The 16560-nt window shown below is 41.7% G+C and overlaps 1 long non-coding RNA gene and 1 pseudogene across 1 annotated transcript in view; one reads left to right on the top strand and one right to left on the bottom strand.

Annotated features, from left to right (window-relative positions):
- LOC137162045 (uncharacterized) overlaps positions 1–14265 on the bottom strand; it is a 51073-nt gene extending 36808 nt beyond the window's left edge. The window contains exon 1 of the long non-coding RNA XR_010922250.1: positions 14177–14265. This is a non-coding gene — a long non-coding RNA (uncharacterized lncRNA). The remainder of the gene's footprint in view (positions 1–14176) is intronic.
- Positions 430–2603, top strand: LOC137162508 (zona pellucida sperm-binding protein 3-like; annotated as a pseudogene).
- Positions 14266–16560: the final 2295 nt, after the last annotated feature.

Raw genomic sequence — 16560 nt, 5'->3', positions numbered from 1 at the left:
GTGGAAATAGGCATCTGGTTATGAGTACAGGGCTCCAAAACAGTAGTCCCTTTCATGTCGGGTTTGTTAGAGTAAGGCAGGGAAGGTGGGTCATAAAGACAAATTGGGGTTATTACTCCTGTGCTGGTTAGTTAGTGAGATAGCTTGTGCTCATCTTGGGACTTTTCCAGGAGCGATTCAGTGACCTGGAGACCCCCAAAGAGAGCCAACAATCCTATGTGCTATCTCCAAGCCAATCCCAACCCTAAGCTTGGCCTGGTAGTTCCCAGTCTGGTGCTCTGCAGCCTGTAATGGTGCAGTGCTAAGAGGACCAGATATTGGTTATGCTCCAGAGAGATCTATTTGGGACTGGGCAGATGATCAAAGCTGCTGACTTTAGTTTTGGCCACAAAGCCCTGCTGCTACATATCCCTCAAGGCTGTAGAGGACATGGTCCTCTTTGAAGCAGAGCTCCACAAATGTGGGGACATGTTACAGGTATTTCAAATTTGTGTGAAGACCAAGGAGATTCTTTCAAGAGAAAAGGTCTTTCTAATCCTATGGCTCTGACTACAGGACTGCAATCTTGCACCCTCTTTGTGGCTTTCCTTTTAGCTTCTTCCTCAATCCTTACTGCAAGTCTGAAAAATGGTCCTATACTCTGTCTTACCTAAGAGAATCCTGAAAGGATAGATACCTGGTCTCTGATTGTATATAACAGCCCCAGATGGAAGAGCCTTACCTAGGCGCATTGCTCTAGGAGGAATATTACAGATGGGTCCTATATTATCTATGCCTAGTAGTCTAGCCATGTGATAGCCTCTCTCCTTCTCTCCCTGCCCCACCCTGATGGCAGTATGGTCCAGTGGATAAAGCACTGGAGACAAGACTCTTGAGTACTGTTCCCAGCTCTTTGGAAGTGGCCTGTTCTCTAGTGGTTAGAGCAGTGAGGATTTGAGGTTCTATTCCCCACTCTGCTGCTATGTAAACCTGTGCAAGGTCATTGCCCCCTGTATGAGCTTCCTTTTCAAAAATAGAGCTAACACATGGACCTCACAGGAGGGCTGAAACTAAAATGAATGTTTGCAAAACACATCATCAACCCAAATGGCAGGTATCCTATGTGCACAGAGGAGGAGAAGAAGAATCCAGTAGTGTCTATTCGGAATGAACAGGCAATTCTTCTTATTTCATTCCAAACTAACTGTAAAGAGGGTCCTGCTGGCTTGTTGATAACAAAAATGGTAACTCTTGACTAAGTGATATGTAGTTAGAGCATGGGACTGGGAACCAGGACTTATCTCTAGGAGGGCAGAGTGGTGTGGTGCTGAAAGGAGAAAAATGGGGCTCATGCATTCCATTCCCAATTTGATCATGCTCTGCATTACCTTGTACATGTCGCTGCCCCTCTCTGTGCCTTTCTTTTCTGATTTCTAAAACTGGGATATTTCTCAATCCTTCAAAAGAAACTCGAGCAGGGCAACAGGTGGTATCATGTTATGTTAGTGCATATTAGAAAATAAGTAACACTTTAAGGTTCCACTTCAATGATTATATAGGGTTAATAAAACATGTTTGGATAAATGATTAATCTATTATTGAAGTCCAAAAGGTCAGTTTATAACCTGCTACTGGCATGCATCACTAACACTTTATAAACCTTTATATACAAATTTAAAGTGTCATGAAAACTATAGCATAAGCCTGTACTACAACCCAGTCACAGCAAGCAACTAAACAATTGTCAGAACCAGCCCAGCTGAGGTCTCTGTTGAGTGTCACTATCCCTGATGAGCTGTAGGACAACCTGTGTTCATCACTCAACTGCTTGTTCATCCTGGCATTTTGTTGAGCCACTGGAATTCTCTCTTTCAGGATGGACAATGTGAGCAGCAAAGGCATTAAGCCAATGTAGGTTCCCTTCCTCTCAACGCTGTCCACAGAAGAGAGGCTGGGCTTCTCCTTGCATCTGATGACTGGTAGGTGGGAAAAGAAGACCCCTGGTTAGAATTTTTGGAGCAAGGGAATGAGATGCACAATCTATCTGAACTCTATTTTCTGACTATGAATTTTACCTGCAGATGCCTGGAGTGCTGAAAGAAGTTCCCCTGGGTACCAGCTGAGGGGATGTTCTCCATATTTAAGCACTGGACTCCTTTTAGCCCTGAAGCTTTTTGTTGACAGCTGTGTGACCACACTAACACCAGACAGGGGCTCTACTCCCCAATATGCTATTATTGATTTCAATAGTTAAGAGCTGAGAATATGTGCTTCTGCATTATGAATAATGCTGATGAGTGGAGAATCTCTCTTACCATGACTCTTGTGTTCAGATGCCTGATAGATGGCAGATCAACCTTCAAAGCACCAACTACCCATCCAGAAACACTTCAGTTTATGGAGGATATGTTCAGGTTTCCTGGAGATACCAGAAACTTGGTGAGATTCCATCCTTCTACTCAAAGCCAGTTGCCCAGTCACAGCAGGATTGTAGCATCCCCCTATAATCACTTTACTCCCCTCTCCCTTCTAGATCTACACTATATGCCACTTGAAAGTCTCTGCAGCAACCAAGCACCAAATCCCTTGAGGCTTGTTCCTTCAACAAATCAAACAATATGTAAGGAGTGTGGAATGAAATCTAATGGAGAAGGACAACCCTGGAGAGAGCAGACCGTGGTGTGAGTGGCTGTTTTCTTTCCTCTCTACTAGACGGTCTCCAGATAAAAGGCATCAGGGATAACTGTAGCTGTTGTGAGACTAGGAACTGTGGGGAATTTAGAGGACAAGTGAGGATAATCAACCCGAGGCATAAAACTTCAGCAAAGGCACTGGAAGAGAGATGTGCTTTCTGGGCCAGGTAGGTTCTATAATGTAACTATATAAGTTGGTAAAAAGCATATTCGTGTCCATGTACCACTTGTCCCTAAATCTGATCCTCAATTCACATTTGTATCCCAAATCCAAGTGCAACATCCTTAAACCAAGACTAGACAGGGCTTTGATTCCTCTTATTCTTTTGTTTGGACACCAGTGAAATGCATTACGTTTATAATTGTTGGTTTAGGGATGTTGCCCTTGCCTCCAGATCAGCCAGTGGCTAACCCCCCCGTAGCTTTGTAAGGGGAGAGGCGTGACCCTAAAAGAATCCCAGTGCCTGAGAGCAAGGGGCTTACTGGTATCAGGTGATGAATTTCAGCTGACCTGACCAATTCAGGGTACTCCAACTCACTATGGTTATAATATGTATCTAAAAGGCATCATGTAATAGGACATTGGAAAATTAATAACTCACTGATCGTTAATATTCTTGCATGATGTATGTATAAAGAGTTATGGATATATGCTGGAATGATAACTAAACTGTGTTTAAACCAGGCATGTCAGGAGGAATTGGTAACCAAATCTGCCCTACACGAAGGAATGTGTATTTTCTTCTCTGACCAGCCTTGTTGTCAGAAAGAGACAAAGAAGGTCTATTTACATATTAAGTAAACAATGCTATCAAGCTAACAAATGGGGAAGGAAAACGTCCAGCAGGGAAGAGAAACTTCATCTGGGCTGTGAAGACAAGAGGTGTGAACCACCAGTGATAAGCTATTGAATCAACCGGTTGTATACAATATTACTGTATTATAAATATTATATGTATTATATACTAATATATTAATACTAATAATATTATTAAATGTATTATATCAGTGAGGTATTTTATGAAAGGCTGGCTGTGAGCATCCCAGGCTGGAAGCTACAACAGTAAAAAATTATAAAGCACCCAGGGTTGCAGGGCAAGTAGTGACACAACCCCCTTACTAGTCTGGATAGCATACACCAAACCCAATGACAGGCCCAAAACGCATAGGCCATGGAGCAAGGGCCCTCGACCACTGGAAAAAATGATCCCATGCACCAGGTTGCGATGCCATTTACTCAAATTTGGCCCAGCCATTCCCCCCTCCAAGGCATGACAGAGGAACATGAGATAATTGGGCCTATAAATTTACCCTAACTGTGAGCTCAACTGTGAAAAATTAGTGAACTTTCACGTTGACGGGAAAAGGTGCAAAAGCGAGACAGAGACTGAGCGAGCCCATGCAAAATGGCCTCTGGGTATAACTGAAGGAATGTGTTAAGATCATGCTTGGGAAACAAGAAACATGTGGGACCAGAAGTTAATTAACCATAATGGGTGTGTCAGAAATTAGATCTAACTTATGGACAAAGTCATGAGGGGATGCGCTAGTCCATCCATCCATCGCTCCCTTTTGGGGTCCCTAAAAGAAAAGAGATTTTGGGCTACTGGCATGAGCTTCACCATCATGGCTGCCACCCCTACAGTCTCTTGGCACAACACTTGGGTCCTGCTCTGCATGCTTGGCCCTCAGCATGTCAACGCTGTGGCTGAGGCTCCTGCTTCTCTCAGTGCCAGGGACTGGGAAGCGGGATGGACAGACCGGAGCCTGGGCAGCAGGAAGGGATAAGTAGTGGGGACCATGGTGGGGGATATAGAGGGTTCGGGGAGGAGACAGTTGGGGGGCTCCATCAAGAATTAAGGCTGGGAGGAGCTGGGTATACGGCTAGTGGGCCAGGGAGATCAGGCTGCTGTTGGGTGGGGGTGTGGCCATGGACAGTGGCAGTTTTTTTCTGTGCCCAGTGATCAGGACCAGAGGTGTATGCTTGCCTAGAGACCAGTGATGGATTAATCTGACCCTGGTTACTTATGTTACTTATCCATCAGCAGAAAGGGTTTTGTACTACACTACTTGGGAGAGCAATAGGCTTGCTACTAAGACTCTTCTTGGTAAAGGCTTTACTTAAATTAAGAGCCAAAATATCACAACTTCTGACACCCCTGTATGGCCTAAATTCTGGGAGCTCCTGCAATTTCTGATGTAGTTTTGAACCATCACGTGCCAGTGCCATGAAGAAGTTACATGTACTACAGCCATTTTTTCCACTGGTGAAATTAATACACCACCTGTGGAAAAGCTACCTCCTCTGGAGTATAAGGTAGCAGCTCAGTGAACAGCTCAAGCACACAATGCTGCATTCTAGTGCAGGAAGAGAAAACATTAGCACAGACACATAAGCAGCCCTTCATATGACTGATGTGAAACTTCTCTAATATCCATGCAAGCAGCTGCTGTGGCAATCCCTTTGTGCACAGTAAACAAAAGTGAGGCCTTCTCTCTTACTAAAGGAAGATGTGAGCTAAAAAACCCTTTTACTAAGGATGCTGTGCAACTTACTACCCTCCAAATAAGAGCTCTTCTGATTCTCCCCTCTCCCCCCTATAGTAACACACACACCCTGACATAGGCAAGCTTTATTCTCACTTCATGGAGGAGAGAGGATGGATGAACCTGTAGTGAGTGGCCTGAAACCACACAATTTGTAGCAGAGCTATTGAGTTGTCTTTCCTCCCACACTGCTTGCTCACACCACTGAACCAAACTTCATCATAGCTGGGAATAGAACAGGAGTACTACTCCACTAAACCCTTCATTTGAGCCAGGGCTTAAATTCAGTTACAGCTGTCCGGAGCAGAGCTCCAATAATATTTTCACCCCCCCACACCTGGAGTTTTCATAGCATGTTGGGGTGGGGGAGAAATGGGGCTGCACTCCAGTTCAGAGCCAGAAATAAATCCAACACTACTGACTAACAGTTCTCCTGTTATAACTCCAACTCTTATGAAGCCTGCACACCCTCACTATGTTCTGATCTGGGAAAAAGAGAGCTAGGGCCTCCATTTTTCCACAAGGGCAGAGCCCTGCACTACTACTGACCTTATAGCAAGCTGTGGGTTGAATTACAGTAACCTGTGTGACAACTGCTTTACAAGCCAAATTGGTGCTTAAATGTCAATTGGCCTAGCGGGGATGCACCTGCACCATAAAATGCAATTGTGAATGACCAAAAACATATATCAGTCCAGGATGACAGGTAAAGGAGAACCCCTTATTGCAGACAGAAATAAGATGGCAGTGTACAATTACTTGCTATGTTATTTCCCAGCCCTTCAAGTCACTGGGTTTAACACTTATCGTTAGTGAAAAGTGTCATGAGATATTCATAACTGAAATGTGCATGTTATCCAAAACAGCCAAAGGCCTGTAATTCCAAGATCTTTTGAACCTTGTGATGAAGTAATTGCTGCCTTAAGGGACTGAAAGGTTCTCTGACCATCTTTGAGGGTGTGTTTTTTGTGGCAATTTATCTTTCTGCAAACAGTACTGTCTTAAAGTGTAATGTTTAGCATATCTGTTATCGGAGGAAACACTGACTTCCAGTGATGACAGACCTTGACTGTTCAAGTCAGAAAACAGTCTGAAATAAAAATAAACATGTGCTCATACAACTTGGAAAGTACAAAATCAATGAGATAAGAGGGTCTTACAGGAGAGAGTAGTGTTGAAACAGCATTGTCTTTGCCTCCTAACGTGTGAAAATAAAAAGTGATTGAACACAAAACAAATCTAAATTGGAAAACATATAATAGGTGTTAAACATTATACAAGTTTCGGTGTAGGCTAAACACCTCCAAAAAATCATCAATTCATCTGTGATGCATGGAAATGACTTCCCTTCTACTAAAATGCTCAAAAATTAATATAGGATTTTTTTGCTCATTGAACCCCTTAAAATGTTAGCCGAGATATGGAGAGGCAGGTATCTAGATTAGTATCTCAACACCAATATTAATACCTGTTCAAAAACAAGCATTTCTGAATAAATCTAAGATTTTAGATTCTTTGGGATAAAGACTAATGTAACTAGATACAAATGGAATAGATATTTGATTTTAATAGAAATAAATCTGGATGGATTAGGATGAAGTATCGATTAGGTTAGGGCTAGATAATGTTAGATTGAATAGATTAGATTGATGACCCTGTGTGACTTTTTATTCAGGGGTTGGAGCTCCTCTGCTTCCCCAATACTGACCAGAAGTAATCTCCCTCTTCTAGCAGAAGTTCACATAGTCTCTATGTTTATTCAATACTCATATTTCTCAATTTCACAGAGCAATTAAATTCAAGTATGGAAAAGAGAAGCAGTACAGCATGAATGCCTTGAAAAGCCGAGAGCCATTAGGAAATGAAACTTGCAACAGAAGCTACCCACATGGATTCAGCCTAGCCTATTCACCAGACAGTTGCAGAGTTAGTATTGTAGAAAGAAACAGTAGTGGGATTTTAAAATAAATTAATGTAAAGCCACGCTAATACCTTTAAAGAGGAGTCTATCAAAAAGAGGGAGATGCACTGGCAGTTAGAGATAGAGGTTATACATTAGAGGTTTGACTACTAGAACTGGGTAGAATTGTTCAGCCAAAACTTCCCCCAGTCGACCAAAACATTTTGCAAATTCATATCAACATGTTTTGCTTGAGGGAAAAGAAATTACAAAATATCAAAACATTTTGACATTTTCTAAACTGAGTATTTCAGTTTTTTTAATTCAAAACTACATTTTGGTTAGAAGTTTACTTCAATGTTACATTAAAATTAAGTGGCTAAAAAGCTCAGATGAAAGGAAACATTTCACTTTGGGTCAATCAAAAAATTTCATTTGACCCAAAACAATTTTTCTTGGCACAGCCAGCCAACCAAAGAATGAGCTATTAGCACAGCTCTCTTCTGAGGTTTAGGTTTAAATTGTTTTTTAATTGTATGCAATTTACAATAGTTTGGACATATTTCTTGACATGGACAGAAAAATTCTGCCTTAGTCTGGCTGACTCTTCCAGCAAGACTGTTTTGATGTTCTGTCAGTGAGTGTATGTAGCCCATATACCAAAATTCTGAAAGCAGCAGACCCTGTCTCCCTCCATCATCTTCACCTGCAGGCTCACAGTGTATAAAGTCCTCTCCTTCTGTTTCCTACTGATTAGTATGAGAAGTCTGCCATCTTCTGACCATACATATTGTCTGTGCTTTCAAATTTCTGCCTACTGTGTTTGGAGACTTAGTTTTAAATGCACCATGTGTCATCTTTGATGTTTCAAGATTTTGGGTAAGATTCATCTTGGAATTAACAACACTGATGTCCCTTATCACAGCAGACTTTCTTTTTGGTGTTGGAGAATGGATTAACAACAGGATGTTATTTTTCCTGTGAGACATGGGTCCAGGAGGCCTTTAGAGAGATTAGTGCCAAATGAATTAATCCTTCTGTCTTTCCCATTACAGTAGATGTCATTACACATTTAGGTTAAAAAATAAAGCTGTACTTTTTCAGGATTAATCAGTACACTTTTGGATAGATCAAACACCTACTCAATCACATTCAAGAGTTAGAGCTTTGGTGTTGATTAGGCCTTCTGAACCTCATTTGGTCTATGGGTGACCCTGTTAGAGGGAAGGGAATAATGATGAGTTAGAAGAAACATGGGAACTATCCCAGAAATACTAAGTGATCTTCCTTAGTTCTGACTCCCTCTCCCTAGCAGCTGTATGTATACTGTACTTTGTGTTCTCATTTCTTAAAAATCTTATAATATTTCTGTTCAACATTACAAGTATTAGGCCAAATGTTGTTTCCACTGAAACCAATGGCACCAGCATTTGGCTAGTTGTGTAATTTATTAAACAAACACTCTCAGAGTACATGTCTGGCAGTTCCAATATTTGGGCCATTGCAAGAAGATTTCTGGTCAGCATTGTAAAGAGTTTCATGCTGACTGCACACTAATTTATGGGCTAGCGAAACTGAAACTAAATGTCTTGAGTCATACAAGTCTTCACTGACAGAAAACTAATGAAATGAAACAAAATCCAGGAATGGAAGAATATGAATAGAAATCTCCTTGCTCAGAGCCTAACTATTGATCACAGGCTTAGATGTGTCACATGTGTTCAATAGGCATACTGTTCAATAAACTTTCTCCCAGCATGTGCTTGCTTTTTTTCCCGTTTTTATAGCCATAAATCCATGGCAAGGCACCTGGCCACTGATTCCGTCACTTGGAGTTTTAGTGGAGTCTTTTCAAGTGGGGCTTGTCTGGAGAGCACTCTTCAACCTTTTGTCTGTTAATGTAACATGCTTTTGTTACATGAAGGCCCTGACTTTCTGTCCTGAAGTGTGTCCTGCAAAAAGAACCGGGCACTGTAAACCCAAAAAGAAGCCCAAAAGAACTAGGCACTGTAATCCCAAAAAGAAGCCCAAAAGAACCACGTACTGTAAGCCCAAAATGCCTCCAATTTTGGGGGTGGGCTACAAATGTAAAAGAGAATCTCCCTTTTTGAAAAGTCAGGATGCTAATGGACAAGCATGTGGAAGGGTCTGAGGAGTGCCAGGGGTAAGAGAGTCCCATCTCCAGGGTTCCCCTCAAAGAGCCTCCACCCTCATGCTTCATTCAGTGAGATCTAGAAGTAACCAGGACCTTTCAAAATGAGCCCAGGAGAGACCAATTCTTCCCCCACTGAAGCCCGATCATGAGGTTAGGCTAAAACTAATAATTTTGATTTTAACCAACACAAACAATGGTTCAAAAATTAGTTTTTGATCTTTAGAATAGTCCCTTACTATTGACTACTATTTGACTGTAGATCCAAATCAATTTTACTACAAGCTTTAAGAATGAAGCATAAGCTCTGAAGCAACTTGTAGCATAATAACTACTTTCATCTACTTTTTAGACTTCTAGTAAAACATGACAGTGTAATGATTTGGAAAGAAGACAGTCTATGTATTTGTATGTATATAAAATATAAACAAGAATAGTTTGACCTTTTCTCTATTGATGTAAAGAGGGAGGGATGTGTCTGAATGATTCCTTTAATCCTGTTGTACAATTAAATTATTGTTCAGAGTTGCAAAAGAGTGACAACATACAACCAAGCTGACTACATTTATTTTTTGTTTAGCAAATTACAGTGGCAAAGGGGGCATTTCTTGGGGGCAACTAATAACTAGCTGAGGCTAACATTCAGGAATGGTTTACTGATTTCCAGTAACTTTTTGTGGCACAGGGCAATGCTGTCTAAAACGCATTCGTAGTGAGAATATTATAACCAACACAGATTAGATAAAAATTGCCTGCGGAACATATTGCTGCAGAACAAATTTGAAGCCTTATTCAGGAAATCTTCCCTCACTTAGTCATCATCTGGGCAAATAGTCTCATTGACTTGGATGACTTTAATGAGAATACCTGCATAAGCAAAGGTTTGTAGGGTTAGGTCCTTGCTACTGTCTTTCTGGCTAGAGTAGATGCAGAGCAGCATAAATAAGGAATCAAAGACAACCTATAACATGTACGTAATGTGCCTAATTTTGGCCAGGGGAATATATTGGTCCTTCTTTGCTATTACCTATGCTTTTTAAAAGACAGAATGTTACTGACAGCAGCTTGATGCTTAAGATGCTACATAGGCAGTGGAGAGAAGAGTAAAGGACAAGAATTCCTTCTGAAATAGAAAGACGGACAACATTCTGCATTGGGCTGCCTGAGGCTGGCAGTCCCCAGAAACTGAATGTAAGAGAAAAGGGGACTACATGTGATCAGCTGGTTGGAAATTGGAACGCCAGCTTCAGGTTTTTTTTAGCTTTGTTGTTATCAGCTAAGTCTGCATTTTGCCATTCTTTGCTGGTTGAAACTGAAAGCAGTTTAGGGCTATGACTGAACAATTTGGTATTCGGCTGCCAGGTGCTGAGTCATCACTCTAGACTTCTGTAACATCCTGTTTAGTGTTCCCATACAGTGATTTGAAAAAAATCCCAGTGCTCCAAAGCTGATCATAGGAAAAAGAAAGCGTATTCAGAGATCTAACATCTATGTAAGAGAAGAGGGAAAATAAGGACAAGGCTCTGAAATTTCTTTACGCAATTATCAAAATATTTAATTTTATATATCTACAATGAAGTTCAAATTCAGTCATCATAGTTTGCAAGTACCTTTCTGTAAATCTAATCCTGCTGATTATGCACATATAGCTTTGCTGTTAAGGATCAGCTGGCCTTACTCAGGTCATAAGGATTACACTTTAAGTAGTTAAGTCAGCAAGGCCAGCATGGTTCTCTCACTCTCTCATGTCATTCTAAAATATTCAGCTCAACTATGTTCAGTACTTCCATTGTGCAACAAGGTAGAGATCTTGCAGGGTATTGGAAAAAATGCTAACAACAATCCAGGGCAACTGAGTGAATAGTTCAAAGTTCTTCAGAGTATACTCTCAAACTCCCTAAAAAGGAAGGAAAATATTGACCAGTTGTCCTATTGGAATTTGGACCACGAGCAGAAACAAGATAAGGAAATGGAAGAAGATCAGATGGTCTTAAATTGAACATGCATGTCTCTAGGAGGTCTGCTGCTGGTCCAGGGAGCTAGTAATCTGGTAGCAGAAAGGGGTAAATTAGTCCACAGAGCACCCTAACAACATAATGACAAGAAAAAAGATGCTGACTTCAATGTACTCAGGGCCTGCAAAACTGAGATTTTTACCTCTCCCTCTGTGGGATCATAACAAAGAACACACCACCTATAGTGATGATCAGACTGGGCGGTATCAGAAAGGGGATGCTAACTTTTAGACTTTTCTGACCTGAGGTGGTGACGGAAAAAAGAAAGAAAACAATCGCCAATCTACAGTGGACAAGAGATTTTTTTGCTATGGGAAATTCTTCAGTATCTCTGTTGTTTTATAACCGACTGTACCTGTTGAGTATAAAAACAGTGGAAACGTCTGGATGACTGCAGCTGGGTTTTACTAGCTGAAGACAAAACACAGATTTCAGTCTTGAAAGAAAAGAGTGTTGTATCTGTTATTTGCGAGTCAGAAAAGAACTTCCCCTTTGCATGATAAACATAGCTTCTTTCCACACACGCAAAAAAAGCCAGGAACATCTTGTACACGGGGGTTTACTGCAAGCATTCTTAAACCTCTCTGTTCACTTTTTGCAAAGCAAAATGAGAGAGAGGATAAATATGGATATCTGAATGCTGGATATAGTGTTAACTTACTCAGTGCATTTCACATGAGTATTACTGCCTGCTGGGCTCTTTAACAGTCATGCATTGCAAACTGTTTCCATGAAATGTGGGTTCAAGGGCCAGTCACTTGATGAAAACAATTCTGAGATGAAGAAATTCTTTCAACCAGGTTGATGCATAACAGTTTAATATACTTGTATATCTGCAACACAGTGAAGCTGGCCAAGGGCTCTAAGATTCAGACATAAGGGTGTGTCCACACTGCAGTTAGACACCCACAGATGGTCTGTGCTGCCTGAGGGCTCAGGCTAAAGGGTTGTTTAATTGCAGTGTAGACATTCAGGCTCAGGCTGCAGCCCAAACTCTGGGACCCTCCTACCTCACAGAGTCAGAGAGCCTGGGCTGCAGAAATACAGAGGGAGGAGAATCAAGGGGAGACTAGAGAGAACAAGAAATCTTTGCTCTGACAAACTGCAAAAATATAGAAGAGCGAGTAGCCATACTTCCTCTTATTATTGAAGGGGGGAAAGAGTCTCTAAATATTGACTGGTGCTCATTTTATAAATTGTACTGTTTGCTTCTGCATTCCATAGATGTCCCTGAGTAGCAAAAGAAAGCTATTGACTTCTTTATGCCATTATCTTGTAGTCAGGGGAAGGAGGGGAGATGAGAGGGACTCACATTGTTGTACAACACTACTCACTTGTTCCATATGCTCATACAGAGGTAGGCTAGTTCCAATGGTGTAAAGCACAGTACTTTTAATTAGAATGTGTTTTTGTAATTAATAATGTTAATGCTTACAGAGCAGTTCTATCTGGTTTTAAAATGAAAGTTCTTGCCCTTCAGTGCTCTAAGCTGGGGTTTATTATGGAATTATGAACAGAATAATAGCATTAAATTGTGTACAAGTAGCCAACTCAGCTGCAACTGAAAGTATGAAACTGGATAAAATTGACATCACATAATGTCACTTGATGTCTTTGTCAATTTGGGCACAGTGATCATTCAGATATAGGTATCAAAGGTTATGTTGCCCCAACTGACCCTAGTAACATGTCATCTTTGCTGCTCAGAACTCAGCTCTCTTCCATGATCTTTTCCCTTGCTCTAATCACTCAACCACAGTTCCTGCTTCATGTTGTTGACCAAGAACCCAAGTTTAGACCACCCTTCAATCCTTCTGACACAGAATCTTTTCAGCCTAGTGCACCTCCTTCCGGTCACTCTGGGGATTAGCTGATTCCAGGTCCACTCCCTCCTTTCCACCTCTCATCACATGCCCTGCCTTCTCTTTCTGGCTCTCAGCAAGGCAAGATGGTCTGTGTTCGTGGCTTAACCCTCCCACCAAGTTACATGTATCCTCCCTTTGCAGAGTATCAAAATCACTTCTTACAAATGGGCTCACATTCACTTCCCAGCTGGTACCACTTCCCCACTAGCTGGTAGGGGAACTGAGGCCCATCCTTTACTCCAGATGCCAGCTCAGGGACCCTTTGTTCCATTGTGGACCTGACTGCCTTTTACCTGAGTCTTTCCTAACCTTCTAGCTCCCCCACTTTCTCTGGGTATGCCAACTTCAAAACTCTCTCCTCCCACTGAGTAACTGTAGGCTGCTTTGGCCCTGTTGCCCCCCAACACACCTTCCATCTCCCACAGAGTGGCTATAAACTAATTCCCTGCAACCCCTTCCCTACTGCTAACTTCCTGCTTTTATAAGCCCAGCCCAGCTCCTCCTCAGCTGGGTTCCCTCATTTCTTCAATCAATGAATTACTTAAGCCACCTGATTCCCCTCATCTGTGGCCTATCTGGTTAATTGGCCTCCTTCTTAGCCTATATGAACCTCTTCGGGCAGGGGACACAACATCCCATGATGCCATCCACAGGCCAGCTCACATCAATACTCCAGAACAGATGAATACTGATTGAGCTTAAAAAAAGACTAACAAAGTTTACATAATAGCAAAAAAAGTCAGAGAATGAATGGAAATAAAATTAAAATGAAGTTAATATCTAATGTTAAAACAAATGTCACTGGGGAGGCTTTTAGTAATACAGTAACACAGATTAAGTAAAAATCAAAGACTTGTATCCTGAGGTTAGCGTTGTCACTGTTTCATTATCAGGACTGAATCTGCTTGGTCCCACTTCGTATAAAGTCTCCTGGCTTCCCTGGTATCCATGGCAACGGACCCCAGTTTCCACATTTGGCCACCTTGCCAGTTTGGGTGTGTTTATATCACAATAAAAATACTCACAACTGGCCTGTGTCAGCAGACTCAGGTTCATAGGACTCAGGCTGCCGGGCTAGTATTCATTTTGCAGTGTAGCTAGTCAGGTTGGAGCCTAAGGTCTGGGATCCCAGGAGGGGATAAGCTCCCAAGCCCAAATTGCTACACTGCAATTTTATACCCTGCAGCCTGAGCCCTGCAAGCCTGAGTCAGCTGACAGCTGCAGGTGTTTTACTGCAGTGTATACGTACCCTTTGTGGTTGATATAAGCATTTTTCAAAACCCCTGAGGTCCATTAAGCCTCCTCTCTTTGCTTTTTCTCCATCCCTCACAAGCAGGCCTGCTGACGGGGGAGGGCTGGGGGAGCAATTGCCTAGGGGCCCAGCAATTTAAAAAGGCCTGGTGGATGGGAGGATCGCTACATATCCACCACTCCTCCACATGCTCCCTTCCCCCCATACCCACACCGTTTGTGCCCTCCACCAAGCCTAGCTTATATATTATGCACCATGCAGGTTCCCAGGCAGCTGAGGAAGCGGGATCTGCTACTCAGCTTCCCGGGTTCATTAGTAGTCTCCCTGGGGAGTCCAAGGGACCTGGGAAGCTGAGTAACAGATACCGCCTCCTCATCCACTCAAGAACTTGCATGGCACATAATAAATCAGCAGAAACTTAGACCTCAGCCATCCCTTTCTAGAGGGGCCATTAACTGCTCTGCTCTGGGGCCTGGAATTGCTGTAGGTGGGTCTACTCACAACAGTTATAGTTATCTATTAATTTAATGATTTCCAGTCAAACTTTCAGGTTTTTGCACTGCTCACTCAGATTGCCTGATCACACCGCACTAATGACTCCTTTCCTGGCCATAAAGCACTCTGTCTTTGTGACCCTTCCAGAAAACCCAGAGCTTTGTACCAACACTGTCCAAATAGGCTGAATTTGGGCCTAAGGCAGTGGACTTACATGAGGGAAGAATATGGCATGTGGATTCTCAATACTCCAATCTAAGGCAATAATTATAGTCAGATCAGTGTGGGTGAACTTTTACCCCTGTGTAGAGCCCTATGGATTTCATCCATTGCACCTGCAAGGGTCCACTTGCAGGATCAGAACTACTGACGCGGATAGTGGCTATTGTTCAGCAAATGTCATTATGAAAATCTAAGGCAAAGGGGTTTCATTTATTGTTTTAGTATTTTAATTTAATGTTATGTATTAATTCAACAGCCAGGGAAGACACCCACCTGACAGTAATGGTTAATGAAGTCCTCTGCTTATACAGAGAACAGTGGATGCTTCTCTAGCTTACCCCACCTGGGTGATTCAACCCTCTTTGGAAGAACTACATTTGAGGCTTAGAGCCAGTCTCCATTTCTAGTCCGAAGCTGTGCGCTGGTTCTTTGCATGCTAACAGCATGGCTCCAATAGAACAAAAAAGGAAAGAGCACATAATGAAGTAAGTTTAGCAGCAGCACTTGCACTGGATACAATCTGTGGAAGCTTCACAGCATCAAAGCAAACTTGCTACCAAATACTAAACTGAAATAAGGACAACATTTTAAACCAACAACACATTTATATATAGAAATCAGGAGAACAGATGAGCATATGAATACTACTAATATGAGGACAATGTGAAGGAAAACACTTGTATGCTGTAACAGGGCTAATGAAACATTTGTTCTGACATATGGATGGAGAAGTTTTTTGAATACACCCTCAAAACATGATAGATAGTTAGATAGCTAACCATACTAAAAAGATTTCTTATAAAGTTTAGACTAGATGGTATGTAAGTAATTTGAGATAATTTGGTGCAAATCTGAGTATTGGTTTGGTAAAACTGAACACATTCTGGAGTATTCTGTTGACTTGATCATGACTTCAGAGCAGACAGGAAAGAGTGTGCATTAAAACATTTTCTTTTAGATAAAAACCTCCTTTTGCATGCAGCTTCCTTTTTTTAAGCTCCCTGCAATAATCCTTGCAGGGAGGCACAGTACTCTCACTCTGAGCATGAACAAAGGAAACCAACAGATCAATAAACTAAACAAGACTGGAATAGACACTACCCCTCTTGGCAGTATTCTCCTTTAACAGGGAGAGAATTGGTAAGTTCTGCTCTTCACAAGAGAAGAGGTTCCCCGGAGAGATGGGTAGATGTACAGCTCTTCCTAGTATACCTGAAAATTACACACAAAACTACATTAAAAGAACATTTAAGATTGCAAAGGCAAACACTCAGAAGTTAGGAAACACAGGAGTGTTGTGAAAATAAATTCCTTGATGTTTGTACTATAGTGATGAGCACCATAGGAACATCCATGAGGAAATTAGTAATTGCTCATGGGTGTTACTGAAATGAATAACTCAGTAATAATGAAGTAAATAAGGTCTAGAGCCATGCATTG

Source organism: Emydura macquarii, unplaced genomic scaffold (genome assembly GCF_026122565.2).
Source record: "Emydura macquarii macquarii isolate MOO-44397 ecotype Brisbane River unplaced genomic scaffold, CSIRO-AGI_Emac_v2 contig_2422, whole genome shotgun sequence".
NCBI lineage: Eukaryota > Metazoa > Chordata > Testudines > Chelidae > Emydura > Emydura macquarii.
This window is presented reverse-complemented; position numbering and strand designations above follow the sequence as displayed.